At 48.9% G+C, this 16803-nt stretch overlaps 1 protein-coding gene across 1 annotated transcript in view; it reads left to right on the top strand.

Annotated features, from left to right (window-relative positions):
- The window catches only part of LOC138526942 (cholesterol 24-hydroxylase-like), a 428213-nt gene that overhangs the window by 165937 nt on the left and 245473 nt on the right, over positions 1-16803 (top strand). The gene's annotated exons all lie outside the window — the stretch shown is intronic.

The following is a 16803-nucleotide window of genomic DNA, read 5'->3' as shown; positions in this document are numbered from 1 at the left end:
ATGCTGATGACCTTATTTTGTTAGATCGGACTGCTATAGGCCTAGATCGGACTCCTATAGGCCTCCAGCGCAAACTGAACTGTCTTGACACTTACACCACAGCTAACGGCCTTCACATTAACAAACAAAAATGTGAAATCTTAATCTTTGAGAAATTACAAGGCCTTAGCACACGAAGAAAGAAGTTCAGATGGTGTCTTGCTAATGAGCAATTGCAGACCGTAAAAAACTCCACATACCTGGGTATGAGGATTAGTGCCAGCAGAAATGACGCACCATGGACTGAAGTCGTAAAAAGCAAGTGCCGGCAGATGGCTTGCCAAGCGCTGTTGATCAACAAAAAATTTGGGAAATTCTCATTAGAACCAACTATCAAGTTTTTCCAACAAAAAGTTGTTCCAGCCCTGATCTATGGTGGAGTAAACGGTTTTGTCTGCACAAGTGACTTGTGGAACTCACTTGAAAACATATTCTGGACGCGAGTTCTACAGCTCCCTAAGGGCACCTCGACGGTCTGCCTACGCTATGAACTGGGCCTGACCTCAATCCAGGCAAGAGTTACTTGGAACCTACTGAGCCTGTTTAAAAAAACGATGATGAAAGACCCAGTGGCTCAATTTCGAATACTACACAACCCCGACAGTGCCAAAGTATATACTATCCTCTTCAAATGGAATCTCCTTTGCCAAGCACTTTTAAAAGAGTATGACATCTCCCTTCAAACGCTAATAGAGAATCCTGAGCTGGCAAAGACCAAAATCTGGAGAGCAGATTGGATCAACACTTGCGATCTAAGAGTAAAATCAAAATTAATGCAGGAGGTCCCAGGAGAAGCTAAAGCGTATGGTCAGAGACATACATATCTAACTTTGCTCATGGACCAACACTCAAGATCGTTGTACTTGCGCTTCAGATTAAACATGCTAGAAATGAAAGAGCGTCTGGGCAGTTGGGCGAAGTACGCCGACACTGATCTTACGTGCAGATTTTGTAATAAGAATAAGGAGACCTTAAAACATCTGCTATTGTTTTGCCAAGCATTACAACAACAAAGAGGAATTTACTTTGGGGTAATGATCAACGAGCACCAATTTATGTCTGCTGAAGACTGGTGGAAAGCACTCTTTGAGGGGCATAACGGAGCAGTCCTATTCGCACTAATAAACTTTCTTCGCGTGCTAAAAGGCCGCCTGGACGAACAAAAAGTAAACTTGGGTCTAAACAAAGATGAGAAGCCTAATGTAGCTGTCATTGGCTCGATTACATAAAAGATGACATGCTGGCGACGACTGTCGACCTGTCAAGATGATGAGGAGTGAGGGAGGGAAGGTAACAAGAATGTATTTTGATGTATACCTTTTTTGTGTCCGTTTTTCTTAAAGGTTTGAATAAACCAATAAAAATAATAAAATAAAAATAGTATTAGAGACTTTATCATCATGCACTATTGGGTGCTGGGTTACCTTTTTCCTTGTGAGAAGGACTTGCCTTTGGTTTGGCACTATTAATTGGGGTGGCGGTCACCTACCACACAATAGGCAGCTGGGGCAGGTTCTAATGCCTCCTTGTACCAGGCGCCAAACTGAATGAGGCGTCTGTGTGTAATCTGTGCGCCAGCCACTCTGTGCAATGCGTGATAGCGGTGTACACGATGACTATGGGCATTTGTTAGGGTGGGATATTTTTTGGGAGAGTTCGTTCACCCATGAATCAAAGAAAATATCAAGGGGGGGGGGCTTAATTATCATGGCTAATGTAGGGACACGTGCTCTGTTCTGCTCGGTACCAAGATGTTAATTCAATCAGGCATTTCAACAGTTCTTTTGGCATCAAAACACCGGGTCCTTGCTCAGCAGCCTCACATGCCGCCCCTCTGGAACAGTAGTCTTTGTCTACATGTGACATATCTTTTCATAATGAGAGGGTACTTGGGAAAGCAGCCCTGCATGTACCCAACCTCGCATTTAAATGTAACAATATAGGTGTTAATTGTATGACTGTATGCAGGATGTTTTCTGTAGTGTAGGCCTAGCTCGTGAGCAACCGAGTACTGTACATGAATTGCAAGGATACGATAGAACGCGGCGGGAGCAGTCGTTGGCTGGGCTCCAAAGACTAGTGGTTACTTAAGCAATGCCCACAATTAATATGCGAGTTAAGACTTCAATACCCAACTGATTGTTTGGCTGTTATTAGTAGGTGCAACGACCTAGTAAGTCGTTACTGGGCCTGGAAGCAAGGGGTGCAATAAAACCTACATTTCGGGAGGTGGGGGAGCTATCTCTTCAAATGTTGGGAGAGGAGCTAACATCAGAGACGGTGGGGGTCATCTAACTTCTTTGGACATTCTAATGCTACTATTCTAGTGCATCTTCAATGTTACAAGCAGTTAACTCTCCTTTAAGTCTGAAAGCACCCACTTAAGGACAGCTGTGAGAATAAGTGCTCTCCTTTGTTAACATTGAAGCCCAGGCTTACATGTGTCCCCATCCACATTGGTATTCTGATGCGGGCAGAGAGACCGGGCACCCAGTGGACGCCACCACCTGCTTTTTAGTGTGCACTAAATGCAGGCAGAGTCGATAGTGATGCCCAATAATGGCAGCTATCACCAGAGCTTAATTTGTAAAAAAAATAAGTGCCAGGGCCCAAATATTTTCTAACACTCCTGTGACACTGCGGGTCCACCCATAGCTGCTCCCTACAGTGTCGACATATTTGGGGTTACACTACAGTTCGCACCTGCTCATTGCGGTTGATGGGTGCACTGACAATCACCACTTCGGAATTAAAGTGATTCTGAGACATTAAGTAGAAAAAATAGCTGAGCCCTGGCAAACACCCCAACAAATGAAGCACTGGCTATCCTAGTGTTTCATGTTGGTTGCCATTACAGATCTCCGCTGTGTGCACATGTGTGTGGTGGAGATCCAGTCAGATTTTTCTCATAGAGATTGAAGAATCCAAGAACCCAGGACAACGGTGTATTCCTGTGGCTCTATAGTTTCCAGGCGGAACATGATGAGAATCTATCAGACCGGCATGCACTGCGTAGCCAGTACTGGTCGGACGCTCTCCTGCTGGACTGTCCGTCTACTACTAAATGAGCACCAAAAAAATAACATTTCGGCGATCACTCAAAATATTGAGCAGAAAATAAATAGTGCAAAATATTGTATATCAAAGCAAAGTTTACAAAAAATGAAGAATTCCTTTGCACATGCATAGATAGACACACTCGAATCCCAGAGCTCCGAGGTGGCAGCAATGCAGAATGCTTGGCACGTTATAAAACGCTATAATGTGCACACACAAACATAAATAAGTCTGACAGTAGTGAAGGCATCACAAAGTAAGATACAGACAACAGACTTAAAGTTCAAACATAAGATATTTATCAACTTAAATGTCAGGATGGTAGAAGGCCTAACTTGCCCTATGCTAAGGTGCGATTTCCCAATTTGAACAAAACTAAGGAAAGTCTGAGTCAAAGAGTTCAACTTAAAAGTCTGTGTCCAAAACCTAACCTTGCCCTCACAACTACAGCAAATAAATGTGTAGGGATATCAATGTCAAAAGAAATAGTGTTCAACTCAAAGTTCTGAGCTAATTCCAGCTCACAGCTTACTTCCCTTCCCCAAGCATAAGAAAGTTCCATGAAAAAGGTTCACGATTGCCTTTCTCCAGTTCAAGGTACTGTAGTTCAAAATCACTTGTTATGATTCCCTTCCCCAAGTTTCAAGCAACACAGCTCAAAGTAACATAGTTGAAAACAAAAAGGGTCCCTTTAAGTCTCAAAATTTCCTTCCCCAAGACTTCAACTCTGCTACTTATACTTATTTTTTTTAAACATTTTTTATTATTTTCAACAAACAACACTCCAAACATTACAACCATTTGGGACGTTCATGATCAATATTAAGACATCATATTATTCAATGCTCTCCTCCGTCCTGCCCCCTCCTTCCCCAAAAACTCGAGCTGTCGTATCCGTGCCATCCACCTGAGCATCTTCAGGTGACTCAATTATTGTCAGCTCATCCCGGTCTTCCGTTTCCTGATTGACCTGGTGGGGGTTTGCCATCGAGGTCACCAGTTGTCTCCAGGCTATCAGGGGGCCTACCTCTTCCTCCCCCCCCTCTAGTGACTGCTTCATACCAGACCGCAGTTTCTGCTTCAGCCCATTTCAGGAGGTCTGCCCACCATATCTCCACTCTAGGCCTGTGGGCCGCTTTCCAGCACATCGCAATTCTGCGCTTGGCCAGGATATAGGCCAGGTCTTTCATTTTGCTAATATGTTTTAGATTACGTGGCCTAGGGAAACTCCCCAGCATACATGCCCAAGCAGACCCCACGTCAAGCACCACCCCCGACTGGCCATTCTCGTCTTCAGTTCTACCCAGAGAATCTTCACCTCTGGGAAAGCCCAGTACAGATGCAACAGCTCAGCCTCTTCCTCCCCGCACCTAGGGCATTTCTGTCTGGCCGAGCCACGAAACCTGGCTATTCTGCCTGGGGTCAAGTAAGCTCTGTGGGTGACATACAGCTGGATCTGTTGGGGTCTTGCGTTCCGGGACACCTTCTTATGATACCTTTGGGCTCTGTCCCATTGTCCCTCTGTCATGGGTTCACCCACCTCGCCCTCCCAGTCAAGCCTTAGTTGGAGCAACTCCCTCCCCGCCTTCGCACTCAAGAGCTCATATATCCGAGATATTTCGTGCCCGCCCTCCGAGATATCGTACATCATTTCTAGGGAGGCATCGGGTTCTTCTACAAGTACTGTTTCAGGCCACCTTCCCCTCACCCGTTTCATGATCCTGGTATAAGTGATATATTGGCCCTTATGCACCCCTGTCTCCTCCAGCAACCTCTCGAATTCCACTGCCTTCACCCCCCCGCCATATGTCTCCAAGTGTGGCCAGGCCCACCGGTTCACAGTATCTGCGGACCCCTTTAATCAGTTGGGAGTCTTCCCCACATAATACCACCAGCGGGACCTGCGGAGAGAGCGAGTCCGGGTCACCCACCGTTTTCCATGCCCTGCGCCAGACCTCCCAGTCCAGCACCAACAGTCTCCCCATCTCTGCCACTTTCGTTTTATGCAGCCACACTGTCTCTTTTAGGAAGTATGGGGCAGAGTCACCCCGCAGAAGCCCGGCCTCCGCAGATTCCTCTGCAGACAACCGTCTGGCTACATATAATAGCTGTCCCGCCAAGTAATATAATTCAAAATTCGGCAGGTTTATGCCCCCCTTGTCACACGAGTTTTGTAGTTTCCACAGGGCCACCCTAATTCTAGAAGTGTGCCATATGAAGCCCCTGCACAGGGTATGGAGTCTGGCAAAGAAACGTCTGTGGATCAAGTACGGGACATTTACAACAAAGTGAATAGTCTGGGCAAGACCACCATTTTGAGCAGCGCTGCTCTTCCCATCATGGCCAGAGGTAATCTGGACCAAAACACCAGGCTCCTTTTAATAACTTCGACTGCTTTCTCTGTATTGTGTTTGTGCTCTACCTCTATCTTGTGGTATATGTTTATGCCTAGATATCTAAACGTCTCGGTCTGCCAGGGTATTTGCAGAACGGCCAGGTTTTCCGGTGGAGTAACTTTGTACCTTCCCAAGGGGAACACGCTGGACTTCCCGGGGTTGACCGATATGCCCGAGAGGGTGGCATAGCGATCCATCACCTCCAGCACATATTGCAGATTCTCTTCTGGAAAGCGCAGATAGAGGAGCATGTCATCTGCGTACAGTGATATCAAGTGTGTGTTTCCTGTCGTACGAATCCCCACCTCTCTGTATTGTTGCCTAAGGCAAATTGCCAGCGGCTCCAGCGCAAGGATATATAACATGGGTGACCAGGGGCATCCCTGTCTAGTTCCCCTACTGAGTTGCCATTTGTCCGAAATTATGGTGCCTGTTTTGACCCTCGCGATCGGGGAGCTATATAACATCTTGACCCATCTAATATATCCCGGCCCTATCCCGTATCCTTTCAGGGTCGCCATCAACCACGGCCACCTTACTGAATCAAAGGCTTTGACCGCATCCAGCGACACTATGGCCATCTCACCCGGGTCATTTTCCGTTTGATCAATAATATGGTGTAGCCTCCTGTGGTTGTCAGTGATGTTCCTGCTGGGGACATAGCCTGTTTGGTCCGAGTGTATCAATTTGCCAATTACTCGTTTAAGCCTGTTGGCAAGCACTGCCGTGAGTATCTTGCTATCTTGATTAAGCATCCATAAGGACCTGTAGGACCCAAAGTCCGCATTCGGCTTGCCCGGTTTCAGGAGCGGGATGATCACCGCCTCTCGGAGGGATTCCGGCAGCTCCCCCTGCTCATAGGCCTCATTAAATATGGCCAGCAGCGGCTGGAGTAGCTCCTGCCTATACGCTTTGTAGAATTCGCTAGGTAACCGATCCGACCCGGGTGCTTTACATGTGGGCAGGTGTTGGATCACCGCCTCCAGTTCGCCTGAGGTGATTGGGGCCTCCAGATCTGCTCGTTGTAGGTCGTCCAAGGTGGGCAGCCCTATATCTCCTATGGTTTCCAGAATTTCTTGACCCATATCTCCACCCACATCCTCATACAAACGTTTATAATATATGAGGAACTCCTCGTTTACTCCTTCCTGGGTGTTACGGATCTGACCTTCCGCATCCCTGATTTCTCTAATCACCAGCCGGGGTGTCTCATTTTTGTATAACCAGGCTAGTAGTCTGCCCGGCTTGTCTCCCCCTGCATGTTGCCTCTCTGTGTATTGAAATAGTTTAGCTTACATAGTCTGTCCCAGAATTCGCCGATAGCGTTTTGTAGATCTCTTATCTTAGCGCTGTCTTCCCGGGTGGTCCCCCCCCTTCGCATCAGGTCCTCTAACTCTCTTTCCGTGTCCTGCAGTTCTCGTTCTATACCTCCTTGGAGCCCTTTAGATTTTGATATGGCTACCCCACGCACCACCACCTTAAATGCCTCCCACACTGTTCCCATGGATTGTACACTTCCCGTATTGATGTCAAAATATTCCTCAATGGCCTCCCTCAGGTCTTCTCGGAATCCCGGGTCCTGCAGGGCCTCAGCTCTGAGCCTCCACGTCGGGATTCGCGCTCTAGGGGGTTTATGTCGCCACTCCAAGACCAAAGGTGAATGGTCTGAAAGTACCCTGGCTTTATATTCTGCGCTCACCATTTCTCCCGCTATCTCAGCGGCGGCGAACACATAATCCAGCCTAGTATGCAGGTCATGTGGTGCTGCATAATGCGAGTATTGCCTGTCTGTTGGGTGCAATCGTCTCCACACATCCTCCAGTCTGAGGTCTGTCAACTGTGTCCCCAACGCTTTAGCTGCTGGCGCAGGTTTTACTAGCTTGCTATCTGACCTGTCTATCCTGGGGTTCAGGGTGGAATTGAAATCACCTCCCCACAGTATTGCGCCACCCAACAGGGGGCTAATTTTACTATATAAGGACCTGAATTATGCTGCTGTGTCATGGTTAGGGGCATATAAATGTATGATGTTCACTTCTCTATTTTCCAGGAGTCCCGCCACCACCACCACCATTCTACCTTCCGGGTCTGTCGTCGATCTGAGCAGCTGAAACCGCACATGTGGTGCCACCAATGTGACCACCCCTCTTGCATATGCTGAATATGTGGCTCCCGCAACGCTACCCTTCCATTTTCTCCTAACCACCTCCAATTTCTCCTTGGTGAGGTGGGTTTCCTGTAGCAGAGCTATGTCAATCCTCATCCTCTTTAGGTACATCATTACTTTATTACGTTTTAGGTAACTATTGAGGCCCCACACATTCCAGGTCACGACCCTAAGGTTGCCCGATTCCATTTGCTCGGTGTCCTCCCTCTCCCCTCCACTTCCCATGTCGTTCCCGATGGCTCGTTTTCTGGCTCTTTTCACTCCCACCCTCAACAACTTCCCTCTCGCCCCCTCCCCAACCCTGCCCCACTGCACACCACTCTTTCCCTCCCCCCTCCCTACCTAACCCCAACAAGTGCCCAGCTCCATCCCTGGATCTCAGGCCCACCCGCGTCTGGTCCTTTCTCGTGAACCGAGGAATAGGACCCCGCGGGGCGTCACCAAGCTAATAGTGACCTAACTAAACGTAATGCTATGGGGGTTCAAGGGTTGTTTCCCAGGAGCTCCCACTTATATAATTGGGATTATTCAATTCAAACGGATCTTGCAAGCATGTACTTTCCCAGCAGCACGTTCGCTGTGAGCCTTTTTTAATGCTATATTCTAGTCCCAGTGTCTTGCGCTATGTCACTTAGGGTGCCACAGCAGCATGTTACTTATCTTCTTCGGGTCCCGTCTGGATACTCGATTCTTGGGGGCGACTCTGCATATCCAGCCAATCCATAGCGTCCTCTGGCATTTCAAAAAACAATGTTTTGTTCTTGTGGAACACTTTCAGTTTGGCCGGATAAAGCAACATATATCTATGACCTGTTTCCCTCAGTCTTCTCTTCACCGCTCCGAAGTTCATTCTGCTACGTTGTACCTGCAAGGTGTAGTCCGGGTATGCAGTGATTTTCGCAGGCCCCCTTTCGATCGCTCCACCCTTCCGGAAGAATTTGAGTATTCTTTCCCGATCCCGGTGGTTCAAAATGTTTGCAATCAATGGCCTAGGAGGGGCTCCCGGGGGCGGCTTCCTCGTTAAAGCTCTGTGCGCCCTTTCAACAGCGAACCCCTGGGTCAGTGCCCCTCCAGGTATTTCCTGCAATAGCATGGTTTCCACGTATTCCGTTGGGTTAGGGCCTTCCGTTCCTTCTGGCAATCCAACGATGCAGATGTTATTGTGTCTGGCGCGTCCTTCTGCTTCCTCCGCTCTATTCCCAGGTTGCCTACTCGTTGTACAAGGGCATGGAGTTCTGATCTGTGGGCAGCGCATTCCGCCGTGTTTGGGGCCATCTCTTTTTCCAGGTTTCCGGTGCGCTCCGCTAGCATTCTCACATCTTGCCGTAGCAAGTTCACATCTTCCTGGACCGCCCCTACCTTAAGGTCCAGTGCCACTTTCAGTTTGTTCATAGCCAAGCCCAGTTTAGTCTCCCAGGCAACCTTCAGGTCTGCAATCGCCGCCAGTACCTCCTGGATTGTGCCCGGGGCCTCCTCTGTCCCAGTGGTAGTTTTGTCCTTGCTCCTGACCCCCTCTGCCCCAGGAGGTGTCTTGGCATAGGCATCCAGCATAGGCTGCTTGCTCTTTGGTCTCACGACTTTGTTAGACATTGTGCCGTGCCAGCAGTATGTGAGCCAGCGCAACTGCCTCTCTCGTGAGGGTCCCTGTGGTGTCCGGCTATTTTGATGTGTAGGATCTGCTTTGGCTGTGTTAGGGGTACACCTCTGCTGCCTGCTGCTCTCCTGGAATGGGCTGTGTTCTCCCACGTGCCCGCCTCCGCTCGGTGTAATTTTGCTGGCCCCCTAGTGGTCGGGCGCTTTCTCAGGTTCTGCACCCCTTTGCACCGGGACCCACCAGGGCCCCTCAACCATCCGGCCCACAGTCTTGTCACTTGCGCCTTTGTCCAGCCCCGTGCCGGTGTAAGCTTCCTTTTTGCATGTACCCTGGGGTTCCTCAAACGTTCCGGGGTGAGCTGCCTTCACTGCCCTGTTCAGCTGGCGGAAGGGTTCCTCAGTACTCGGGTTTTGTCTGGGCGGCGCACTGTATTGTCTTCATGTTTGTGTAGATATGTGGGAGCCACAGCACTTGTGGACGGCTCCAGCTACGGTTCAGCCCCCCTCCGTCCTCAGGCTACCTTGCACAGGTCACCTTTCACCAGCCTATGCTATGTTTGCTGCATCCCGAGCTCGTATGCAGCGGGTGGTGTACTGCGCGGGGGCTCGTGCTCCCCAGCACCTTCCTGGGCCTCGTATACTGCTTCCCGGTCCCAGTATGCGCCCTTCAGCCTGGGCACTCCTGTTTCCTCACCCTGGCCCGTGCTTTGTTCCAGCGTCCGCTCCACAGTAAGGGGGCGTTATGCAGTGCTGGGGGCCTGTTTCTTGCCAACCCGTATCTGGTCTGTGTGTTCCCTCCAACTTTCCTGGCAAGATTCTCCCGGGCTCCACAGTCTTTTATTAGGAGCAGTTATTCGGAGTGGTCTCCGTCTCCCACTTCCTTGCGCCTCTCCTAAGTGCAGTGGGGACCGCTCTGCCAACCCGAGGCTTTCACCGGGTCCGGCTCCAGCGGGTCTGTTCGCGGCTCCGGCCCCAGCCCCCTGGTGATCTGGGTCTCTGTGAGGGCCGACGTGCTGTGTCCCGCCCCCTCCTGGGCTCCGGCTCTGCGAGGCCTCCGCTCCACCGGGGGTCTCGCTGCGTAGTTTAGTGCGCACAGAGTCGCCTTCCTGTCGTCCTTACTTCAATGGCAGCAGCGCCGCCGGGAACCTACTGTTCCGGCACTCCACAGTGCCCGGCAATCGGAGATGGTGCGGTCTTACGCCGTGTCCACACTTGTCGTGGGCTACAGTGCCCGTGTCTCGGTCCGGCTGGGTCCTCCGACCAGGACCCCGTTTCCACTGCCCGGCAGGGCTCCTGCAGCAGTTTGGTGCCCCGGGCGCGACCCCAGCCGCACCAATCAATGCAACAGCTGCGGCTCGTCCTGCAGGCCCCCTCCGGCCGGCCGTTCAATATCACGCTCGAGCCAGGCTCCACAGGCGGCTCAACGTCGCGGCAGACTCGAGCCCGGCCGCAACAGCGAATATTACGTTGGCGGCACCGTGGTCAGTTTATGGCCCTTTGCCGCTGCCGGCCACCTTGTTTGCATACGAAACTCGGTCACACAGTTTTCTTCGGGCTGCTACAGCTTCCTTATCTAGCGGCTGTTTGTTCCCTATTGGTGCTCCGGAAACTTCATCTTTTCTTCAGGATCGATGTCGGATCCACAGGAGCTCCTCCAGGGCACGTCCTTCTACGCGGCCATTAAGCCACGGCCCCCCTCTGCTACTTATACTTGTTGCAGTCTTTCCAAAAAGTCTCAATAAAACATTAGATCAATCTGACCCTCATTCTGGCTCGCTTTGCTAGTTCATATGCAGTGGTTTTAATAGGCTGTTGCTCAGTGTCCTTATATTTCACCATTCAGGACTCTCTGGTCTAAGCACAGTTGTTAGACCGCACGGTTCACCTATTCCAGGTCACGCAACCAGGGCCCTGGGATCCTCAGCACACCCACACAGGTTATGTGGCACTTGCTCCTGAGCATCCATAGTTCCATAGGTTGGCCTCTTGGCTGTATGTATAGTCTTGCCCTCTGTTGGCTCCTTCTTAATAGCCTTGTGGTCCTGCCACCACGTGTGACACACCTCCTGCCAAGCTGTGGCCTTGTCGCACTGCAATACCTCCTTAATGTTCAATGTGTATTTCCCTTTAGCCTTGATGTACTTAAATTTAGGTTTTAGAATAAATCCTTGTGCAACATATATTTAGTATTGTTTATTTTCAGTTTAGTGTTCAATGTACACTGGTGTTGTTTAATTTATAATCTCTCATTCAGTTTGGTATACTTATAATTATTATAATGGTTCTTTTATAACGTGCTTAATTCCAGCGAGTGGTTTCTAACCATGCGATCGGGATTCGAACCTCTGTTGCTTCCAAGACAAACGCATTGCCCCTCAGATTTCCTTCCTCCCCAGTTTATATTAATATACACTTGACAGTAAATACATGTATTTGCTTCAAGGTTGAGTTTTCATTTAGTTCAATATTTAACATGCATTTATTTATGTCAAAAGTACGTTTTCATTTAGTTCGGTAGTCAATACACGAACCGCTATTCACTTGTAGTCTTTCAGTAGTACCCCAGTGCTTAAACGCCCTGCCGAAACTAACCAGCCTTTCACAAGTCCCCCCAGCAGTTCCCGTGACTTACTTTGGCTTCCTGAAGTAAGGAAACTAGCCGGCCCGAGCCCTGCTTGCCTGCTGTGTGCTTCTCTCTCTGCACGCCGGCTCCAGCGCTGCTTCCTTAACACGGGCGGTACCGGCGTCCTTGCAACACTGGGCTTCTCCTCAGCAGCTCCAGCTGCTCGCACTGGGAGAAGGAGGCTTCCAAACCTGGGGAAAACGTATATTCCATTCGTTTTGGGTCCCACTAGTCCTTTGGGATGATTGCCGGCGTCCTGGTTCTGTGTCGGGTCCCACCACGGATGCCTCCTCATATGCGTCTCCTGCTGCTTTCCCTTTCGCTCTATCTCCTGTCAGGCTGATTTCCTTTTATACACCTGCAGCCCCTTGACAGGCTGCAGGTGTGAATGTCCACTTAGCCCTGCCTGACCACAATTAAAGGGACATGCCTGGCCCTCACATCTCCTAGCAGGCATCTTCTTCATCCCAGTACCAAAGTGGTGAAAAGGTGTAATCGTCGCTACTCTTAGTGGTTTCTTGATTGTCCCAGTACTGTCAAGTGTTACATGGAGTCTTCCCATCCCCCCTTAAGAACTCCCTTGTGCACCCTCTTCTTAAGAAACCCTCTTCAGACCCCTCCTGCCCGGCTAACTATCGCCCAATCTCCATCACTCCCTTCTTGGGCAAGCTCCTGGAGAAACTGGCCATCTCCCAGCTTAATCTCCACGCTGAATCTGTTGGTAGTCTTTATGACCATCAGTCTGGCTTCAGAGCTGCCAGAAGCACGGAAACTGCTCTCCTGAACATCCGTGAGGACCTGCTCTCGAACCTTGACTCTAACACTCTGTGTGTTCTCATTTTGCTTGATCTCTCTTCTGCCTTTGATACTGTCAACCATGCCATCCTGCTCAAACGTCTCTGTGATAACCTGGGTATCACTGGTCAGGCTCTGGCGTGGCTGACCTCTTTCCCCTCCAATCGACCCTCCCAGGTTCAACTGGGTTCCTTCCTCCCTGACATCTTTTTCTCTACCTGTGGTGTCCCCCAGGGATCTAACCTCTCTCCCTGGCTGTTCAACTAGTATCTGGCACTCCTTGACCACCGCATCGCTGCTCTCTGCCCCAACTTTCAGTGCTACGCGGATGATACCCAGCTCATTTTCAGGCTATCCTCGGCCTCCTCTTCTCCTTCCCTCATCTCTGACTGTCTTTCTGCTATCCAGGAATGGTGTGCCGCCAATGACCTCTGCCTTAATGCCAGTAAGACTGAGATTCTACTCATCGGCACACCCACTCCCTCCTTCCCTGCAGCTCTCTGGCCGGCCTCTCTTGGCCCTCTTCCTGCTCCTACCTGCAAGGCAAAAAACCTCAGGGTCATCTTCGACTCCACACTCTCCTTCTCTCCTCCCATATCTGACGTCTCTAAGAAGTCACACTACCAGCTGCACCTCCTTAGAGGTATCCTTCCTTTCCTCTCCTTCCCCCAGAAGCTCACTGTCTCCAGAGCCCTGGTTCTCTCGAAGCTGGACTACTGTAACAGCCTCTATCTAAATCTGCCTGCCTTTACTCTCCGCCCTCTGCAACTCATCCAGAACAGGACTGCGAGACTTGTCCTTGGCCTCAAGCCCAGGGACCGTATCTCTCCAGGACTGAAATCGCTACACTGGCTCCCAGTGGCTGCAAGGATTAAGTTCAAAACCCTCTGCATTGTCCACAAGGACTTCTGGGGCCTGGGGCCAAAATAACTCCAACTCTCTCTCCCTAAATATCTTCCTTCTCGAGCTCTTCGCTCATCCGCCTCCAACTCCCTCAGGGTCAGCCGCTCCTCCAAGCAACGAGTTGGGGGTAGATCTCTCTCCGCAGGAGGGGCCTCCCTCTGGAACAACCTTCCTGCATCCCTGAAACTTGAGGAGAACCATCTCCGGTTCCGGAAGCACCTCAAAACCTTCCTCTTTGCTTCTGCTTTCTCTCCCTCTCTCCCCTGCTAAATTACTGAAACTGCACTGAATCTGCAACTGGGCAACTCACCGATCTCGGTCCTTGGCCCAGCCACTCTCCCCTGCACTACCTCCCGGGCAACCCTTGCACTGCGGGACTGTCTCTGTATCCCTACAGCCCACCTTCCCAGCACTTGTCTGCACTTACCTTGCACTTGCCACTAGCTGGCCCTTATTATTTATCTAACCCTGTACCGCACTTTTCCCCTCTCCCTTTCCCCCTTGCACTTTTCCCTTCCCCTCTACCCTTGCACTTGTGCGATCTGAATGACACCTGGCCTAGTAGGATCGTTGTCTGTCTCCCCTTTGTTCCCCCCTCCCTGCCTCGTCGCGCCTTGAAACACTTGTGTATAGGCGCGTTACAAATGCCATTTCATATCATATCATATCATGTGGAAGATTGAGGGGAACTGGCTTATAATAACCCTTAAAGGTTGGGGGGAGAGTTAGGTTGGTCATCAGCAGGAAAAGGGGATACCATATCTCGCCCCAAGGGCACCCCACTCCCAGTTCTCAATGATCCTCCACCCAGGTAAACCTCCCTGCTTTTCCACCCCCAGGGTCAGGATCTAAGAGCCATAGCCTTTCCCTGGCCATCTGCAGAGAGGATCCAAAGTAGGAATGAGAATACCTTCAGGTTTCTCACACAGTATATTAAATACCTTTGTAAAATTCTACTGATCATGTATCATGAAGCTGAATATTGCATCTCTCCCAAAATAAATGTTTTAATTATTATTATTTGCGTTCTTTGTGTCTAATAGAACCTTACATAACAAGTAATTACAGAACAAGCAAAACAATTTCATCACAAATAAGTACAATAATGTTAATACGCAATATTCTAAAATTGACTTAAAATTTCATCCAAGCATCTCATTGTAGCCAAAGGTAATGAAATGTGTTTGCCCTTTAAGATTTCAGTCCAACATTCACCCACAGACAAACCTTCGACCCACCTGTAGAAAACTGATTAAAATATTTATATCTGTTCAAATAAGTATTTGGACGATTCAATAAAAGATGTTTTAGTGTCTCAATGGTATCAAGTTGCCCACAGAGCCTAAGTACCTTTGCAACTCTATTTGCACCATTGCTAGCTCCTTCCACTTCTGCCATAGGGCGGAGGTTCATACAGAACCTTAAGAATTTTGATCTCCATACAGAACAAGGACATTTGTAAATATATGGTTCAGGCACAGCTACAGCCTTTGACAACTGAGCCGTTCCCCTGAACAACACATAGTTCACATTTCTTTCTCCTGTACTATTCCATTCTAATTTCATAATGCCTTTTTGACCTTATGGGGAAATGAGTCCAGAATGTCACCCAATCTTGACAGATCGCACAGTAAAGAGTTGCATGTGGATCCACCCTAATAAACATTTAGATGATTAATTCAACATCATGGCAACCAAACAGGCCCACTACTTAAGAAACAAGTGCATGTTTTTACGTAAAGCAAGGTGTATTGTACAATCATCTGGGGAGGAGCTAGATGACTCTGTCGAGTCCAACTAACCAAAGTCTATATATTTTTGCAACAGTTAAAACACTCCCATACATTTTATTGCAATCCACACCCCACATGTGATTGGTCAAGACCTAGTTAAAGAAATCACATCTTTCTCCAGTTCTTCCATTCTTGTTGGCCACCGATATCTTAACTACCACCTTCAGATCGTATTCATAGCACACTCCTCTTTGGCATTCGTCCGTGGTAGGTCATGACATCAGCACATGGCTACACATTTGTATACAAACATAGTTCATTACAGGTCACAACTGTCCTGAAACCTCTTAAACCTAAATGTAATTTGCACATGGTTCGCTTTTATACTTCAAATGACATGTAGAAAGCAGAATAAACAGGTTCCTTTTGAACTGTTGATAACTATCTCATCACCCCAACTTTACTAGCGTCCCGAAACACTCATCTAAATGACTACCATTTCAGGACGCATGGCACATCCTGAGAATACAGTTGAAACCCCTGGATGTCGGTCACTCTGGCCTCGAGCGTTACTTCGCTCCATGTTTATTGCTGATCAAAACAAATGGCTGAAACCCTTCTGCAAACTCCTTTTAAAATGGATTACATCTGCTATTGCGATACTGCCAGTCCATAAAGACCCTGGCTAGATTGAGTATTAAAAGAGCATAGTCTTCACTGCTCTTAGTTGCCTCTTCTTCGTCCCAGTACACGTGTCAATGGTGGGGAAATGATGGGAGCTCACTTATAATAGCCCACAAAGGCTGGGTAAGCGTTGGGTTGGTTGTCACTAGGACATGGTCGATACCATGTCTCGCCCAAGGGTACCCCATTCTTAGTCCCAAAGGTCCCTCCACCCAGGTGATCCTTCCTTGCTTCTACGCCCCCAGGGTCGGGATCCAATAGCAATGGCCTTTTCCTGGCTTCCTGCATAGAGGATCCAAGGGGTTGAGGAGTGATAATACCCTCAGGTTTCTCACACTTGGTGGCCATCTCTGAGTTCCCTGATTTGTTGTTTCTCATCTTTTTTTCACCAAAACAGTGCTTCCTAGCATGCTAATATCATTATAGCCTGTCCCCGCTGACAAGATGTGCAGTTATGTGCCTTGGGCCCCCTTTCGCACCTATGCTCTCTTGGAGCCATGCATTGGTCTTTCGTTACATAACTAATGACAGGAATGCAATATAATGCTTAATTATTCTTTGATTTTAAAATAGCAAATTCCCACATCAGAGGAAATGGGCAACTTGAACAATGAAGGGTGTTGGCTTCCCTAAAAAATGCATGACCTACAAGTGTTGCCTGAAAATGATCAATTTGGCCGTTTGGGCACACCCAAAGACAGTAGCAAGTGGCCGCGTACATCAGGCAAGAGTGCACACATAAAATACTTCCTACTAAGATTTTAAAACCATTATTTGTAACTTGGAATTTGCTACAGGAATGTAAAAGACGTC

The sequence above is a fragment of the Ambystoma mexicanum genome, chromosome 14, assembly GCF_040938575.1.
Source record: "Ambystoma mexicanum isolate Mex_15411 chromosome 14, UKY_AmexF1_1, whole genome shotgun sequence".
Lineage (NCBI taxonomy): Eukaryota > Metazoa > Chordata > Amphibia > Caudata > Ambystomatidae > Ambystoma > Ambystoma mexicanum.
Note: the sequence above shows the minus strand (reverse complement) of the source record. Positions and strands in the feature narration are given on the sequence as shown.